Below are 14,672 nucleotides of genomic sequence, written 5' to 3' on the forward strand. Positions count from 1 at the left end.
ACGCATTAAAGTAATTCCATAACTGAGAAATGTCAGCGTTCCTTGTGTACAACCTCACAACCTTCCTTGTGTACGATCCCACTGACCGTATTTCAATCTGGAGCCATATTGAAAGTATGTCAGAATACTTGGGTTGCAAGAAATAGAAACTGAACCTGACCCATAAATAGAAAAGATTTTATGGGAAAGCTATGCGGGCATCAAGGACAGCGGAGGTGAGCAGTCTGGTCAGGGGGCCGTGCGCCCAGGAAACTGGGCTCAAGCGCCATCCACGCAGTGACACTGGAGTGAAGGACAGTCAAGCATTTTTTGTCTCTAAGTCACACTGTGATTCAAATACCAGGAAGGGAATTTCCATGGGCCAGCTTGGGGCCCTTGCTCACCTGGTAGCTATTGGCCCAGGAGCAGCTATGCAGTGGCTGCTGCACCATCCCAAAACCCCTGTCTGCTTTGTTTCCTTCTCAGCTGAGAACTGACCCTGCAACAATACTCATGGGACAGTATTCCACCAACTTCTCACTGAAGGTGGTAGTAGTGCTGTGTCTTTCCAGCAGATTTGGTTTCTTCTGGGGATTTTCATCTTGTTAACTTGTTCAACATTGGAGATTTTTAGGAGGAAGGACAACAGAGAATATTAATAGCACTAAAATTGTCTAGTTTTTAAAAGTAAATCTGATTTGGGGCACCTGGATGGCTCAGTCAGTTAAGCGTCTGCCTTCCACTCAGGTCATGACCCCAGGGTCCTGGGATCGAGCCCCATGTTGGGATCCCTCCTCTTCGGGGAGTCTGCTTCTGACTCTCCCTGCTACTTATGCTCTCTCTCTCTCCTTCTCTCTCTATCATTCTCCAATAAATAAATAAAATCTTTTTTTAAATTAAATCTGATTTAAACAGATTAAAAGTACTTTTATCATTGTAATCTACTGATAACCTTGGCCCAAAAGAAATTCCTTTTGGCTCATGATCAAAGATCAGCTGGGTTCCTCCTGGGTTCACTAGAAAGCTCCAAGCCAAACGTTGACCCACTGATAGTAACTGTGTGGTTTTTAGGCACACTCCATGTTTATAGAGCCATACTTATTTTTCTCTTTTCCTTCACTCCTTCTCAGCTCCACGTCCTTTCTTTTATAGGTATTGTTTGTTTTTTGTATCCTTGGAAGGCACTTTAAATTTGATACTTAACATGTTGGGAGATGTAGATGATGATGATGGAGACTCACACGCACACCCGCCCCCAACAGGACATTAAGATGGGTCTCTTTCAGTCTCTGTTTTGGTCAAAGCTCCATATAGCCAAGAACAAATCAATAGGTGTCAAGCATTCCCTCATTTCATACATTATTACTAGACCAGGCCTATAAGACTTGCAAAAGAGGGGCTCCAAAATTGCAGTCCTTGGCCCGATACCATTTTGAGGGTATGAAAGGATTGAGACAAAGAGGTTATGGGGAAAACCATTAGCAGAATGAGAACATTTTCCTCTCCCACCTTCTGTGGGGAGAAGTAAAGGGAGAGAGAGTTTGTTGGGAACCAAAGACAGGAGAGGAACATAGTGTTTCTTGTGAGTCCTCAAGACTCCTGGTCTTCCAACACATCAGTTCCACAGACTCAGTCTTCACACTCAGAGTTGAGATCATAGGGATCAATTCTTCACACAGTGTTGGTCCCAGGATCTCTGTGTGCTAGTCCGCATGATTTCCATGAGAAGCCCTATCGCCGGAAGTCAGTGAAAGCTCTTTCTTGTTATCGGACCATAGAATTGTTCTAAATCTAGCAGAATGCTGCTCTACCCAGATGCCTAGACTCTCCCTGGGAGCCTTTGCATTTTTTTTTTTCCTTAATCTGGGAGCTCTCCAAGATTCCCCTTGTTGCCTTTGGTCTTTGGAGGTAAGGTCTGGAGAGCTCCTTCCCCTTTCTCCTAAAATCTACTAACAGAGGTCACTGCCCTGTGGCTGGCAGACATGAGTCACAGGTATGTGTCAAATACGTGTCCCTCTGGAGAGGGAATGGGTGAAGGAGAAAATGGAGCCCCAGAAAGGTATGGGTGAAGGCAATAGGGAGATCCCAAGATATAAATCTTAGCAAAGCCTGTGAAATATCTTGACCAGATCATCAAGCCAGGAATCCGGTAGTGAGGCACACTGGCCTGATTTCTCCAAAGGCTGGGAAGTTAAACAGCTCTGCTCCTTCATGAAATGCAGTAACTAAATGTAGTGCTCTCATAGGGAACCAAACCACTTCACCTAATTGGTAAACGCTTCAAGATTAGGTCTTTCTACATCTCCTTAATGATAGGTTGTACTGAATGTTCAATACATGTTAATAGATGTTGTAGGAAGAATGGATTGTGCAGTTTAAAGCAAGAGGTATGAAATTCTAGCAGATCAATGCACTCTGGCTTAAATGTCTTATTACAATTAGAGAAAAACTAAGATATTCAAATAATGGGCTCAAAACAAACTGTTCCTAGGTTCTCTGAGTTATGGCTTTGGAACATTACCTTTTCTGATAATCAGAAATACAACAAATCAGATTCGTTTTCTTCAATTGTTTAATTATTTTCCATTCACCTCTGGGATTATGCCTGATAGCTAGAAAAAATGAGAGATCAAAACATCTCAGGGCTCCTTATTAATTCTGCACACCAAACATTCCCCAATAACCCTATGTAATACACTGCTGACAATAAATACGTTAGTCTGAGAAATAAATCTGTTTAGTTTTAAATTTATAGTTTGGGGATAAGCTGGCTCTCAGCTTCTTAAGCTTTTTATTGTTTCCCAGAAATCTCCCAAATACAGATGTTAAAGAAGAGCTCTTCAGGAAGATTTTCTTTTTTTAATAGTGTACTTGTCTTTAGTTTGAAACCTTTTAAAATATAGGATTTCTTTTCAGGAAGAATTTTTTAATGAGTTACCAACTCAATAAAGAAATGAGCAAGAGATATGAACAGACACTTCGCCAGCAATCAAATCCCGTTCCCCTCTTTGGAAACTTCCCCAGGGTGAGTCCATCCCTGTAGAAAAGCCAAAAGGGATGACACACGCATTCTCAGACTCCACATGGAGTACCTAGTCCTGAGACCTCTTGCAGCTGAGAACCGTGTTACTCTTTCAGTATCAAATCAGGAATGTGGGGACATGGTGCTCACTCGGACAAGGTGCCAGACCTCATATATGCCCCAATTTCCCACCGAAAATATGGACCTGCTAACACCAGCTTCTATTTTACCAAATTCTTGAAAAGAAAAGCTTGCAAGAATGCAGAATTTTCTTAGGGATTCTTAAGTGAGATGGACAAAACAAGTGTGGCTATGTGTTTTTGAACGAGCATGTTTTACTAAAAGGAATGCAAATTTCAAACCCAGAAGAGGAAAAAAAAGACTCCATGCAGAAATGTCATTCCATATCTGAATTCCAGCTCCTTCAAGCAGGGAGTGGAAATCCAACCGGCAGGGCAGCCAGATTGGATTTCAGAATGTGTGGAGTCACCGCGGAGAAGAGTTTCTTCACAGACCCAACAGTGCTATCAAATGCTTTGCAAAGCAGCCCGCGTAGCCATAATTCCACCTGTGTGTCCCAGCTTCTGTATGCTTTCTCGCCCGTTCTCCTTTTCAAGCAACAGGGATAAATACAGGGTCTTGGTCTCCTAAGAATTCATCTGTTTGAGCTTTTTTCTCAAACAGCTGTACACTCCCATCGTAGACGTCCAAGGTAGAGGCTAGGGACATGGTCATCATGTCACGAAGAATGAGGCCAGAAGGACAAAAAGCAGTAAACACAAGGAAACCCTGCACAACCGGGGCCCATTCCTGGAAGAAAAAAATCATTTCCAGGGGCAAAGAAAGAAGAATATTGAGCGCAAAGTGTCTGGAGAACATTCCGTCATTAAGACTTTCTTTTTAATCCTGCAAGGTCAGCGTGCAAACAACCTTTGGAGAGTATCACGCCCTCCTGTTCCCCAACCCCCCTAACAGTATTATGTCGCATCTCGACAGGAACATGCTGGAGAAGACAAGCAAGAGTCAGGCCCTGGGCTGTCACCACGGAGAAAGAGTGGAACCCCCAGGGGACTTAGGGCCATCAGACCAGAACAAGCGCCTGGGACAAGTTAACATTTTCCTGCCGGTGTCAATGACTTGGAAAGTCAATTCTATTCCGCTGAGCCTTTTCATCAGCTATGATACCCTGAACCCATCTTCTTTTCACACCTGCAGCTTAGAGAAAATTCTGCGAATCAGTCTGTCACCAGCCCGCCCTCGGCATGTCTCCAGCAGGCACAGATGCCGCTGCAGCCAGCTGGCCCAAGGCAAACACGGCGATTCCTTTCGGGTGGAAGGTGCTACCATGAGAATGTCAATGTCTGGCGCACAGAAGGGACACCTGCAGGCCTTCTGCTGTCTTCGTGCAATCAGATGCCTCTTAAGGGGCCCAGAGGGCAGGGAGAGGATGACTGTTGTCCCGCTGTGGGGGCTGAGTGGTTCATCCTTTCACGCTCCTGAAGGATGTGCCCAACATACAGAGCAGCTCACAAAACACCAGCTCTGAGCCCTCCCTGCAGCACGGAAGGGACCAGTTAGATGGGGTTCCCGAAGGTTCTGTTCAGGCCTGTGCAGCTCCCCGGGGAGGGGATATGGGGCTCCCCAGGTTCGCCCTCAGCCTGCCACACCACTGGCTCAGCACGCCCTGAAAGGCCTCCACTCAGTCAGAGACGGGCATTTCCCTCACACGGTTCCAAAGTGTGTGCAACCCCCTGCAAGTTCAAGTGGCTTCGGCCCTTTGTAGCCCTAGCCCTCGGGGAAGTGGAGGATGGTGGTGTGGACCTGGGCTCACCCACAGTGCCCAACATGCCCTTGGAATCTCCACCCCACACAGCGGACCCGCCAGCCGGTCTTCCAGCCCCAGCACAGAGAACCCCCTCTTCAGGGTATTTAAACAATTTGTGTTAGCATTTTTCAATATTATTCCTAGATGAGACCCAGCTTTATTACCATCTCTAGATGCCCTTTCCAATTCTAATAGTCTCATATTCTGTGCATCCCAAGAGGCCCCTTTCCTGACAAAGATATTTACCTTAGATATGTGTAACTTCCAGGAGCCTGAAATACATCATAAAGCATGTGCTAACATGGTGGCTTTTAGCTTCTTCAAGGCAGAACTCACATCATTAATAAGTCTTTCAGGATATTTATCTTTGCCGAGCTTTCCTCGGCATGGGGAGGACTAAAGGTTGTCCCCGCCAGGGGACCACAGACATGAGGACTGCATTGCATTTTATTAGCCCAGTAGGTTATGTTCACGATGGAGAGGGAGAAATCGTAAGTTAATACCCCGAAGAGACTTGTAAAGGTCCCAAGCTTTTCCTTCAGGCTGAAACACCGGGGAGAAGCCCCAGCCTGGGCAAGAAAAATGTCAGGCTCCTGGATCTCCTCACTAGGGCTCCCCTCAGCCCTCAAAAGGCCAGAAGGTGTACACTTTTCTGGAAACCACTCTGAGAAGTCTCCTGTGGGTTCAGAGTTGGTTTAGACAGTGGTTCTCAGACTTGAGCATGTATCAGAATCCCCAGGAGGGCTGGTTCAAACCCAGATGGCTGGGCCCTACCAGAATTTTGGGCGCTGCTCATGTGTGGCAGGGCCCAAGAATCTGCATTTCTAACCAGTTCCCGGAGTCTCTGCTGCTGCTGCTGGCCTGGGAACCACATTCTAGGATCATTGGAGTTCCAAGATTGGTCCTGCTTTAAGACATGCTAAGGGAGCCAGGGAACATGGGCTCTGATGGATGTCCCAATCCAGCTGCTCTACAGGCCACCTGGTTTTCACTGTGACAGCTCTCCTCAGAAGTCCAGACTCCCTGGATCAGCCCCAGGGCCGCTCCCTTTGATCTCAGGGCCAAGGGCTCACCACACAGCAACTCCCTCACCACAAGGCTGCTGGCTCTGCCCCTTTGCCCCCCACATGCTCCCAGCTGGAACCAGCTGCATAATTTGCGTGGCCAAATGGAAAATGAAAATTTGGGGCCCCTTGTTGAAAATTATTAAGAATTTTAATACACTGGGGCACCTGGGTGCCCCAACTCTTGATTTCAGCTCAGGTCATGATCTCAGGGTTGCGAGATCAAGCCCCACATGAGGCTCTGCACTGAGCGTGGAGGCTGCTTGGGATGCTCTCTCTCTCTCCCTCTGCCCCTGTCCCCCATTCACATGCTCTATAAATAAATAAATAGACTTTTTTTTAAAAGAATTTCAATACACGGACAGGAGAGCATTAAATTCAACATGTGCCTTTTTCCCCAGGGCTTGATCTCTGGGCCCCCACAATTCGGAGCAGAGAATTAGGACTCTTTCTCAATCCATCCTCAAAGAATCTGTCCTCTCTCTGCACCACGCCTCACCTCCTTGACTTCCCACCTTCTGTCCCTCAAAAAGAGGATATTGGTATATATTTGGAGGGAAACTGTTTTTAAAGATTTTATTTATTTGAGCCAGAGAGGGAACACAAGCAGGGGGAGTGAGCGAGGGAGAAACAGGCTCCCCGCTGAGCAGGGAGCCCAGCACGGAACTCGATCCCAGGACTCCAGGATCATGACCTAAGCCTAAGGCAGATGCTTAATGACTGAGCCACCCAGGCACCCCTAGAGGGAAATTTAAACACTATCAAAATTATAAAATATTCCTACTCTGTAATACAGGAAGCCCACCCCAAGGGATTTATTTGTCCTTTAGTGGATAGATTCGTTGAAGGGCTCTTATAGTGCTCAAAGGATGTTCACTGGTACAGAGTTTGTAACAAGGAAAAAATGGAAACAACTTAAATGTCTACCAATAATAGTTAATGAATAAAGGATATTTACAGGTAATGACAAGGAAGTATATTCAAGATAGAGCAAGTACAAAAAGCAAGTTGAAAGTGTGTGTGTGTGTGTGTGTGTGTGTGAGTGCATGAACAGGAAAACATTCAGGTGATCTAAACAACAAATTGTTAGCCATTACTATCAGGAATTTTCACTTTATAACACATACACTTTAAATTTTAAACTGTTTTATTATTTCTTTTCTTATTTCTAAGTATATGAGGAACTAAAAAGTGCATAAGAGTTCCACCAAAACTGTTCTCAGCCAGAAACTGACCAGCAGGCAGGGCTGCTCCCTCGGCCCCGGCCCTGTGTCCTCCCAGCCCTGTCCCTCCAGCACTGTGACATGCCCCATCCCTGTAACTCTCCACACTTGTTGCCAGGAAGCCTCTCAGTTACCTGATCAAAGTGAGACCACCGCTGGACCTGTTCATCTAAATATATCCAGTTCTCCCCGGAAATAGGCTCCTGTGAAAACCTAATAAAACTGTGGAAAGGAGAAGCATTTATGAAACATCTTTTAGACTATTTTCTGACTTAGTTTTCACTCTGAGGTAATGGATTTTTATTTATTCTTAGTTTTGTGTTTGGATACAGAACAGGATGCCACCCACCCAAAACCGCCATCAAACTGGTCTCAAGGTATACCCCAGGTTGAATTTGTATCTTGACTAACAGCCTCCAGCCTCTCCAACTCCTGATGCTCACCCATCCTCTTCCTCATTCTCTGTCCTGAACTATAATCAGTCAGTTGAGATACCAGGGGGAGTCAAGGTAGCTAAAAACAAACTCCCAGGTTTGGGGGCTGAACACAGAGGTTTATTTTTCACTCACTTGGGTCCAGTGAGGAATGTTCCAGTGGCAAAGTGTTCTGCTTGGTCATCCACACTCCCAGGCACCTCCACCTTCTGACTCTGCCCTTCTTTGTATCATTGGTGCAGGGAACGGGGAGAGCATGAGGACCACAAGGGAGATCCATTGGGCCAGGCCTAGAAGGGAAGAGTAAAAAATCATATTCCTCTGGTCACATTCTACAGGCCAGGATTTGGCTTCATAAGCCGGGACTCTATAGGAGACGAGCGTGAGTGGTGCGGCAGGTGGAAGAATGGTTCTCAAAGATGCCCCTAGAGCCTGTGTTACATGCTCCCTGCCAAAGAGGACTTAGCAGATGTGACTAAGAATCTTGAGATGAGAAGATTGTCTTGGTTTATATGGGTGGGACCAATGTAATCACCGTGCTCTAATAAGAGAGAGGCAGAGGGTCAAAGTCTGAAAAAGGAGATGTGAGGATTCGAGCAGCGCTTGGCGTGATGTCCTCGAAAATGGCAGGAGGAGCCCAAGCCAAGGAACACAGCTAGCCTCTAGACACCAGAAAAGGCAAGGAAATGCATTCTCCCCAGAAGCCCCGGATGGAACTAAGCCCAGCCAACACCTTGATTTTAGACTTCTGACCTCCCCGAATTATAAGAGAACAAGTTTGTATTGTTCTAAGACGCTAAGTTTGTGGAAATTCGTTACAGCAGCAGTGGGACCAATACAAGTGGTTAGGCTGGGTGCTAAGGAGGAAAAGACAGGCTCTGGTGAATAATAATGGCCTTTTCATCAGTGGGTAAGTCACCCTGCCCTTCTTGCTGCCGCCACCTCTCTTCAAGCTCCTGTGGCCTTTCTTCACCTGACCTGCAGTTTTGGCTGCTCTCCCACTTACCTCACCTCATGCCAACCTCTTTCCTACACAGCTGCCAGAGTGGTTCTCCTAAATTTCAGGTCAGATTGTATCATTTTCTTGCTCAAAACCCTGGTAGTTCCTACAGGAGAAAATCCAAATGTCTCAGCCCAGCATTCCACGTCCTCTGTAATGTGGCTCCTACCTGCCTTTCCATTTTACCGTTCACAAGGTCCTCTCTCCCATGAGGGGGAAACACTGACAAGTGCCTGTGAGTAGCTGTCAAGAGATGTAGGTGAAAGAGGCCTGGGTGGGGCTTATCTCCTTCCTCAGCCTCAGCTTCCCCTCAGGTTCAACCTCCTGTCAAGAGAGAGAAAGCCAGGGCAAGGTCTTCCAGGCGTTGGGGGTTATGGGGGCTGAGAAAATGTGCCTCACATACCAATAAATACAACCCAAAGGAGCTTGTTCTGAGGTCATATCACAAAAAGGGCAAGCTCCAAACAAATTCTCATGCCCTTGGTTACTTGAATACATTGAAACCAAATTTCTCAGCATGCCAGCCTGGACAATTGTCCTTGCCATCAAGCCACATTCTTTGAACTCCTTGGTGTGGAAACTATCCACATACTCCCATTGAGCAAACACCAGAGACGTCCAACAAGGAGACTAAAGAGCTTTTAAAGACCCCTCGTGCTTATAGGTGAACTCTTTGTGAGCCTCACAAAGACAAAGCTCAGGTAAGACTGAAGGGGAGGCAGGGTCTCATCCACTGTCACCACCCCTTCCACCCTGGTCCTTCTCAGCCTGCTGCTCATACCACCTCCGTGACTCCCTGGATCATGCCCCAAACTCTGGGCTCGCCCTTATGCTTTGTTGTCCCTCCTCCCTAAGCCCTATTGTTTCTAAATGACAAGGGACTGCAAATCAGTTAATCAGGTAACATCGCATTTTCAAATACATGTTTAACTCATTTGGAGACAAAAAATTGGAAGAAGACGCAGGAAGAGAGAAATCACCCGTTAGGCTACTAACCAACTGCTATCATTTTGGTATATTCCATTTTAAACATTTTCATGTGCGTATTTTAACATACTGTCATAAATACAATTTTGCATCTGGCTGCATGGTCCTCCCAGGCATCATTTAATGGCCTCATGACATCCTTTCCAGTAAATTCTCTGCAATCTACCTAACTACTGTCCTATTTTTGGATGCTTGAGCCATGTCTAACTTAAACAGTTTGCAAATAAAGCTTTAATGCATGCATTTTTCCATTTTTATAAATTATTTCCTTAGACCAGATTTCTAAAAGTAGGATTTCTAGGTCAAAGTGTATGAAAATATTTAGGGAGTGATAGATTTGATCAACTGCATTTTTTAAAGTTGTACCAACTTAAAGTGCAGAGAGCAAAGGAAAACAATATCGGTTACTGAGGTGTATTTTTACTTCATGTAAACATTTCAAAGTCACTTCAGATATATTTCTGCTACTTTAATTGGCAAAAGGACAACAAAATGGAATTTTGCTGTTGGAAGGAACCTCAGATTTAACCCAGTGGCTCCCAAACTCGGCTGCACATCAGAATCTAAGTGAGGATTCTTTTAACAATACGTCTTCCGCTAAAGCTTGAGAAATATTTTAAGTCTGGAGTAAATCATGGACTAGATGAGCCTGAAGAATTTGTCATTTCCGAAAACAAGGAAGCTCTAAAAGACCTTTGTCATGTGTCAAAAGAACTCAAGAGACAACTTGAAGAAGCTCCCACTGGCCAAAGACAGGAATTCTAGGAATAAGAATTGCAATGGACCAAAGCCCATCAAATACATTAAAATACATGGGGTTAGAGTGATGCAAAAAATAATAAAATTTCAATGCTGTTTTTGGAGGATAGTAGTGATATCTCAGCATCAGAATGACTTTGAAAATTAAAAGTAAAGGGGAAAATATGTAGGCTATATTTCTCATTGAACAGAGAAATAATTAAATAGTAGGTAAAGGGAAGTTCCTCTGTATTATTCCAGGTAAAAAGTAAAAAAGGAATGATAAATTTAGGAGAGCATCATTTGCAACCATAATGAATTAATGGACAAAGACGATGACCACCAACGGCTGCTGATGTAAAAAAAAGAGACACTACCAGACATCATGTGATGTAGTGAAAATGCACAGCACCTCTTATGAAGTACACTTGCCAAAATGTTTGAACCTAAGATCGAACCTGTAGGTCAAATTACTGCTTTATAGAAAATAAACATGGGAGACGGGGGATGCAATCAGTAAAATCCAGACTATGGGGAAGTCCTCAGGACAAACAAAGCAGTTTCTTGAACAAAAGATTTAAAGGCGAAAAAAATTAAATTAGGGAACACCAATGGATTAAAAATTACTTAAGAGCTATATTAACCAATCATAATGCATGATCCTTATTGGAATCTCAATTCAAACAAACTGAAAAAAAGAACCACTTCCTGTCAGACAATTGTGGATTTGTGAACGTCGACATTAAGGGGTTACTGTTCATTTTTCTGGTCCATTTTCTAGTACATAATGGTATTGTGAGTATGTTAATGTCTGGAGAGAATATCTTGGAGAGAAACATACTAAAATACATACAAGTAATTAAAGGTTGAAGCTGGGTGATAGATGCAAGAAGGTTCATTATGCTACTTTCTCTATTTTCACGTACATTTGAATTTTCCATAATTAAAAGTAAAGACATCTATCTTAGGGGCAAGGCCCTACCCCGACCTGCTGGACCAGGATCTCAGATACAGGAACCAGGACTCTGAGTTCTGAGAGCCCCCGTGCGATTCTGATGTGGCTGGTCTATGGACTAGTGTCCAGGAAACAATGATTGAACCCACAAGGAAACCAAGGCCCAAAGACAGTGCATTTCTTGCCCAAGCTCACAGAGCCAGCTCATGGAAGAACCCTAGCCCACAGTCCTTTTCAAGATATAAGACATCCTCTTGAATACCAACACCCTGGGTCCAGAGCGTGCTCCCCTTTTAGGCGACATGATACTCTGGCCCAGTTTGAAGGCATGTGTCCAAAAGGCACCCTGGGAGCTGTCTAGGATCTTTTATCTCTTCAAAGTCATAGTCCCATGGGGCTACCCATGAGATCTCACAGTCTATTACCAAAAAAAAGGGAGACTTTTGAGCTGCACCTGCACAGAGGAACACAAACTTAAGATCTCCAATGTTATTTCCAAATGAGATCATACACAGAGGTCACAAACCTTCCCCAGCTGTCCTCCAAGATTCACAGTCCAATAGTGGCATAGTCCCCTGGAGCTTCAACTTCTTTTCTAAATGGAAACCTGAAGGCAAAAGGAACATTCAGAAAGGAGGTTGTGGACATAGGGAATTTTGCTTCTGTTGGACTGGAAATCCCGGACATAAAGTGGGGGCATTCAGCCTGACATGTATTCAGTGTTAGAGGTGGTGTGGGAGTCTGGGGCTTCTCGTGAGAGCTGACAGCACCTGGGATAAAGAATTGGATAAATTCAGTCTTGGTGTATTAAAGAAAAACAATGGTAGGAGTGATTGTGAGAAGCTTCAGGGAAGAGAAAGGAGAGGTGTCTGTGATTTTCTGCTGATCACTGTTTAATATGAGGACTTCCTCTTGACCTTTGAGCATGGGGATGGACACTTAAGGGAGGTTCACTCCTAATCTGACCTCTGTTGTTAAAGGGGCAAACCCATGCCAAAAGTGCTGGGTCATTCCTGGCCCAGAAGCGGGGGTATCTCATCATCCATGATGATGGGGGGTAAGAAGTTTAGGAGAGATATGTCCCACTCACCTACCTTGCTACCACATCTCATGTTCAATATTGATACTGTTTTAATCAAACACAAGATAAGATTTGGAGGATAAGAACCTTCAGGTCCAATTTTTAAACTCTTAGTGCAGGAAGACTTGACAGCATTCCATCTCAATAGTCATTTGGGAGCAGAAGATGGCCCCCTAAGTATATACCAGGATATAGTAGAAAAACAGATACCTGTCTAGGTGGTCCCTGGTGTAGAAAAAAAGGATGCAGGGGTGCCAGGGTGGCTCAGTCTGTTAACATCCAACTCTTGATTTCAGCTCAGGTCATGATCTCAGGGTGGTGAGATTGAGTCCCATATCAGGCTCCATGCTGGGCGTGGAGCCTGCTTAAGATTCTCTCTCTCCTTCTGCCCCTCCCCACCTACTCGAGCTCTCTCTCTCTCTCTCTTAAAAAAAGGGGGGGAGGAAACACAGTATTGCTTGATTTTTGATTTTTTAATGCACCAGAAATATATTCCTCTCTATCACCCCCAATCCTCACCCTGCAACACCACAACCACAGGCCTATACTTACACACATGAAAAACTAACTCGAAAAAAAAAAAAATCACACATAAAAATTCAAAGAACAGCAGGGCACCTGGGTGGCTTAGTTGGTTAAGCGACTGCCTTCGGCTCAGGTCATGATCCTGGAATCCTGGGATCAGTCCCACATCTGGCTCCCTGCTCAGCAGGGAGTCTGCTTATCCCTCTGACCCTCCCCCTTCTCATGCTTTCACTCTATCTCGCTCTCTGTCTCTCTCTCAAATAAATTTTTTTTTAATCTAAAAAAAAAAAAAAAATTCAAAAACAGCTAAGGTCACCCCAAAACTTGCACTTATTATATGATCTCTCATCCAGAAATAGTATAAAATGTGATTTTTAAAAAACTAAGTTATAATCGATTCATATTGGGAGTCTTTGGCCCTTTGCCTCAGGTGACAGAGGACATTAGTGTGGATCTGAGGATGTGCTGTCACTCGGTATGGTTGACGCAAGTGGGATTGCTTTAGACCCACATATTCCTATAGATGACTAGACTAGTTACCTCACTCATCCATACAGCCTGCCAAAATCACCCTCTGTTTTATAGATTCCAGAAATCTCCCCAGCTGGGAGCAAGTAATTTCATCCAATTTTGAACTTTTTTAAAAGTAGTATGTCACCAACTCCCAGTCTTGGCAAAGGTGAGTGAAATACCCACCCCCCAACATCACAGAAGGGCTAAAATGGTACACTTTTGGAAAGAAAGTTGGCAACATGAAACACATGAGCTTCAAAATGTTTATGTTCTTTGACCCAATAATTCCATATCTGAGAATAATCTAAAACTGGCTTAAAAGAATGAAAACAAAAATATCATGCATTTTGTGATATTCGTCACGGCATAACTGAGACTAGAAAAAGGTAGAAACCAACCCATGTTTCTAACAATAGGGTCTTGGCAAGCTACAGTAAATGATTGTTTGTCGCCATTAGAGTTTTATTTTCTACAAAGTGATAACTTGGGAAGCTAGGTCCATCTGGTACTGCCTTCCGGGAATTGGAACCTCTAACAGAAGGACCAAGGGGGTGCAGAAGGCTGGAGCTGTGGTCTTCGGGGTGGGGAGCCTGGCCAGATAGCCCCCCCACTGGATTCTGGCTTCCTCAGCCCGCTGCATTCTCCTGTCCTGCTGATTCCCACATCGGGCTTGCCAGCTACCCTGTCAATTCTCTGAGATTCCATAGGCTTCCACTGAATTCCTTTTGGCTTAACTTAGCTAGAGATGTTCTCTGTTGTTTGTGCCAAAGGACACTGACACATCTAACTAACCCATTAATCAGATCATCAGACTCTGAAAAATAGTTGCCCAATCACAGCTTGGAAGTATTTTCGAGTCTGTTCAGTGGAGCTTTTAGCCTTCTGAGATCAGAACAGTTGAGGCAACATGACATAATGTCTCCTGCCTGGGGGTCCAGAGTGCAGAGTCCCAGTACTTTCTGAGAAGTACTGCTGAAAAGCCTATTAGCCCAAGGCTTCCCAATGGACTTGACCATGCAACTCTTTTTCCTAGGTAACACCTAGTAACACCCTGCAGCAAGCCCAGGACCAGCAGCAGCTGGGGTTGGGGGTGGGGGTGGTAAGTGCACGAAATGTGTGAAAGAAAGCTTATGCAGTCCTCACGACTTAAAATTTCCTGATCTACCAGCTCCAGAGCCACAGGGGTGCTACATCCTGATCCAGCTTCCTGCTCTAGCTGGGTTGGTTTAAGGAAGGCCAAGCGGTGTTAATCTCAGGGTGAATACTTAGCCTCTGCTGGGGGAAAAGAAATCACAAGATCCAAGAAAATGATGAGAAGAGCAGCTG

The sequence above is a fragment of the Enhydra lutris genome, unplaced genomic scaffold (genome assembly GCF_002288905.1).
Source record: "Enhydra lutris kenyoni isolate GAN:26980312 unplaced genomic scaffold, ASM228890v2 scaffoldscaffold2, whole genome shotgun sequence".
Taxonomy (NCBI): domain Eukaryota; kingdom Metazoa; phylum Chordata; class Mammalia; order Carnivora; family Mustelidae; genus Enhydra; species Enhydra lutris.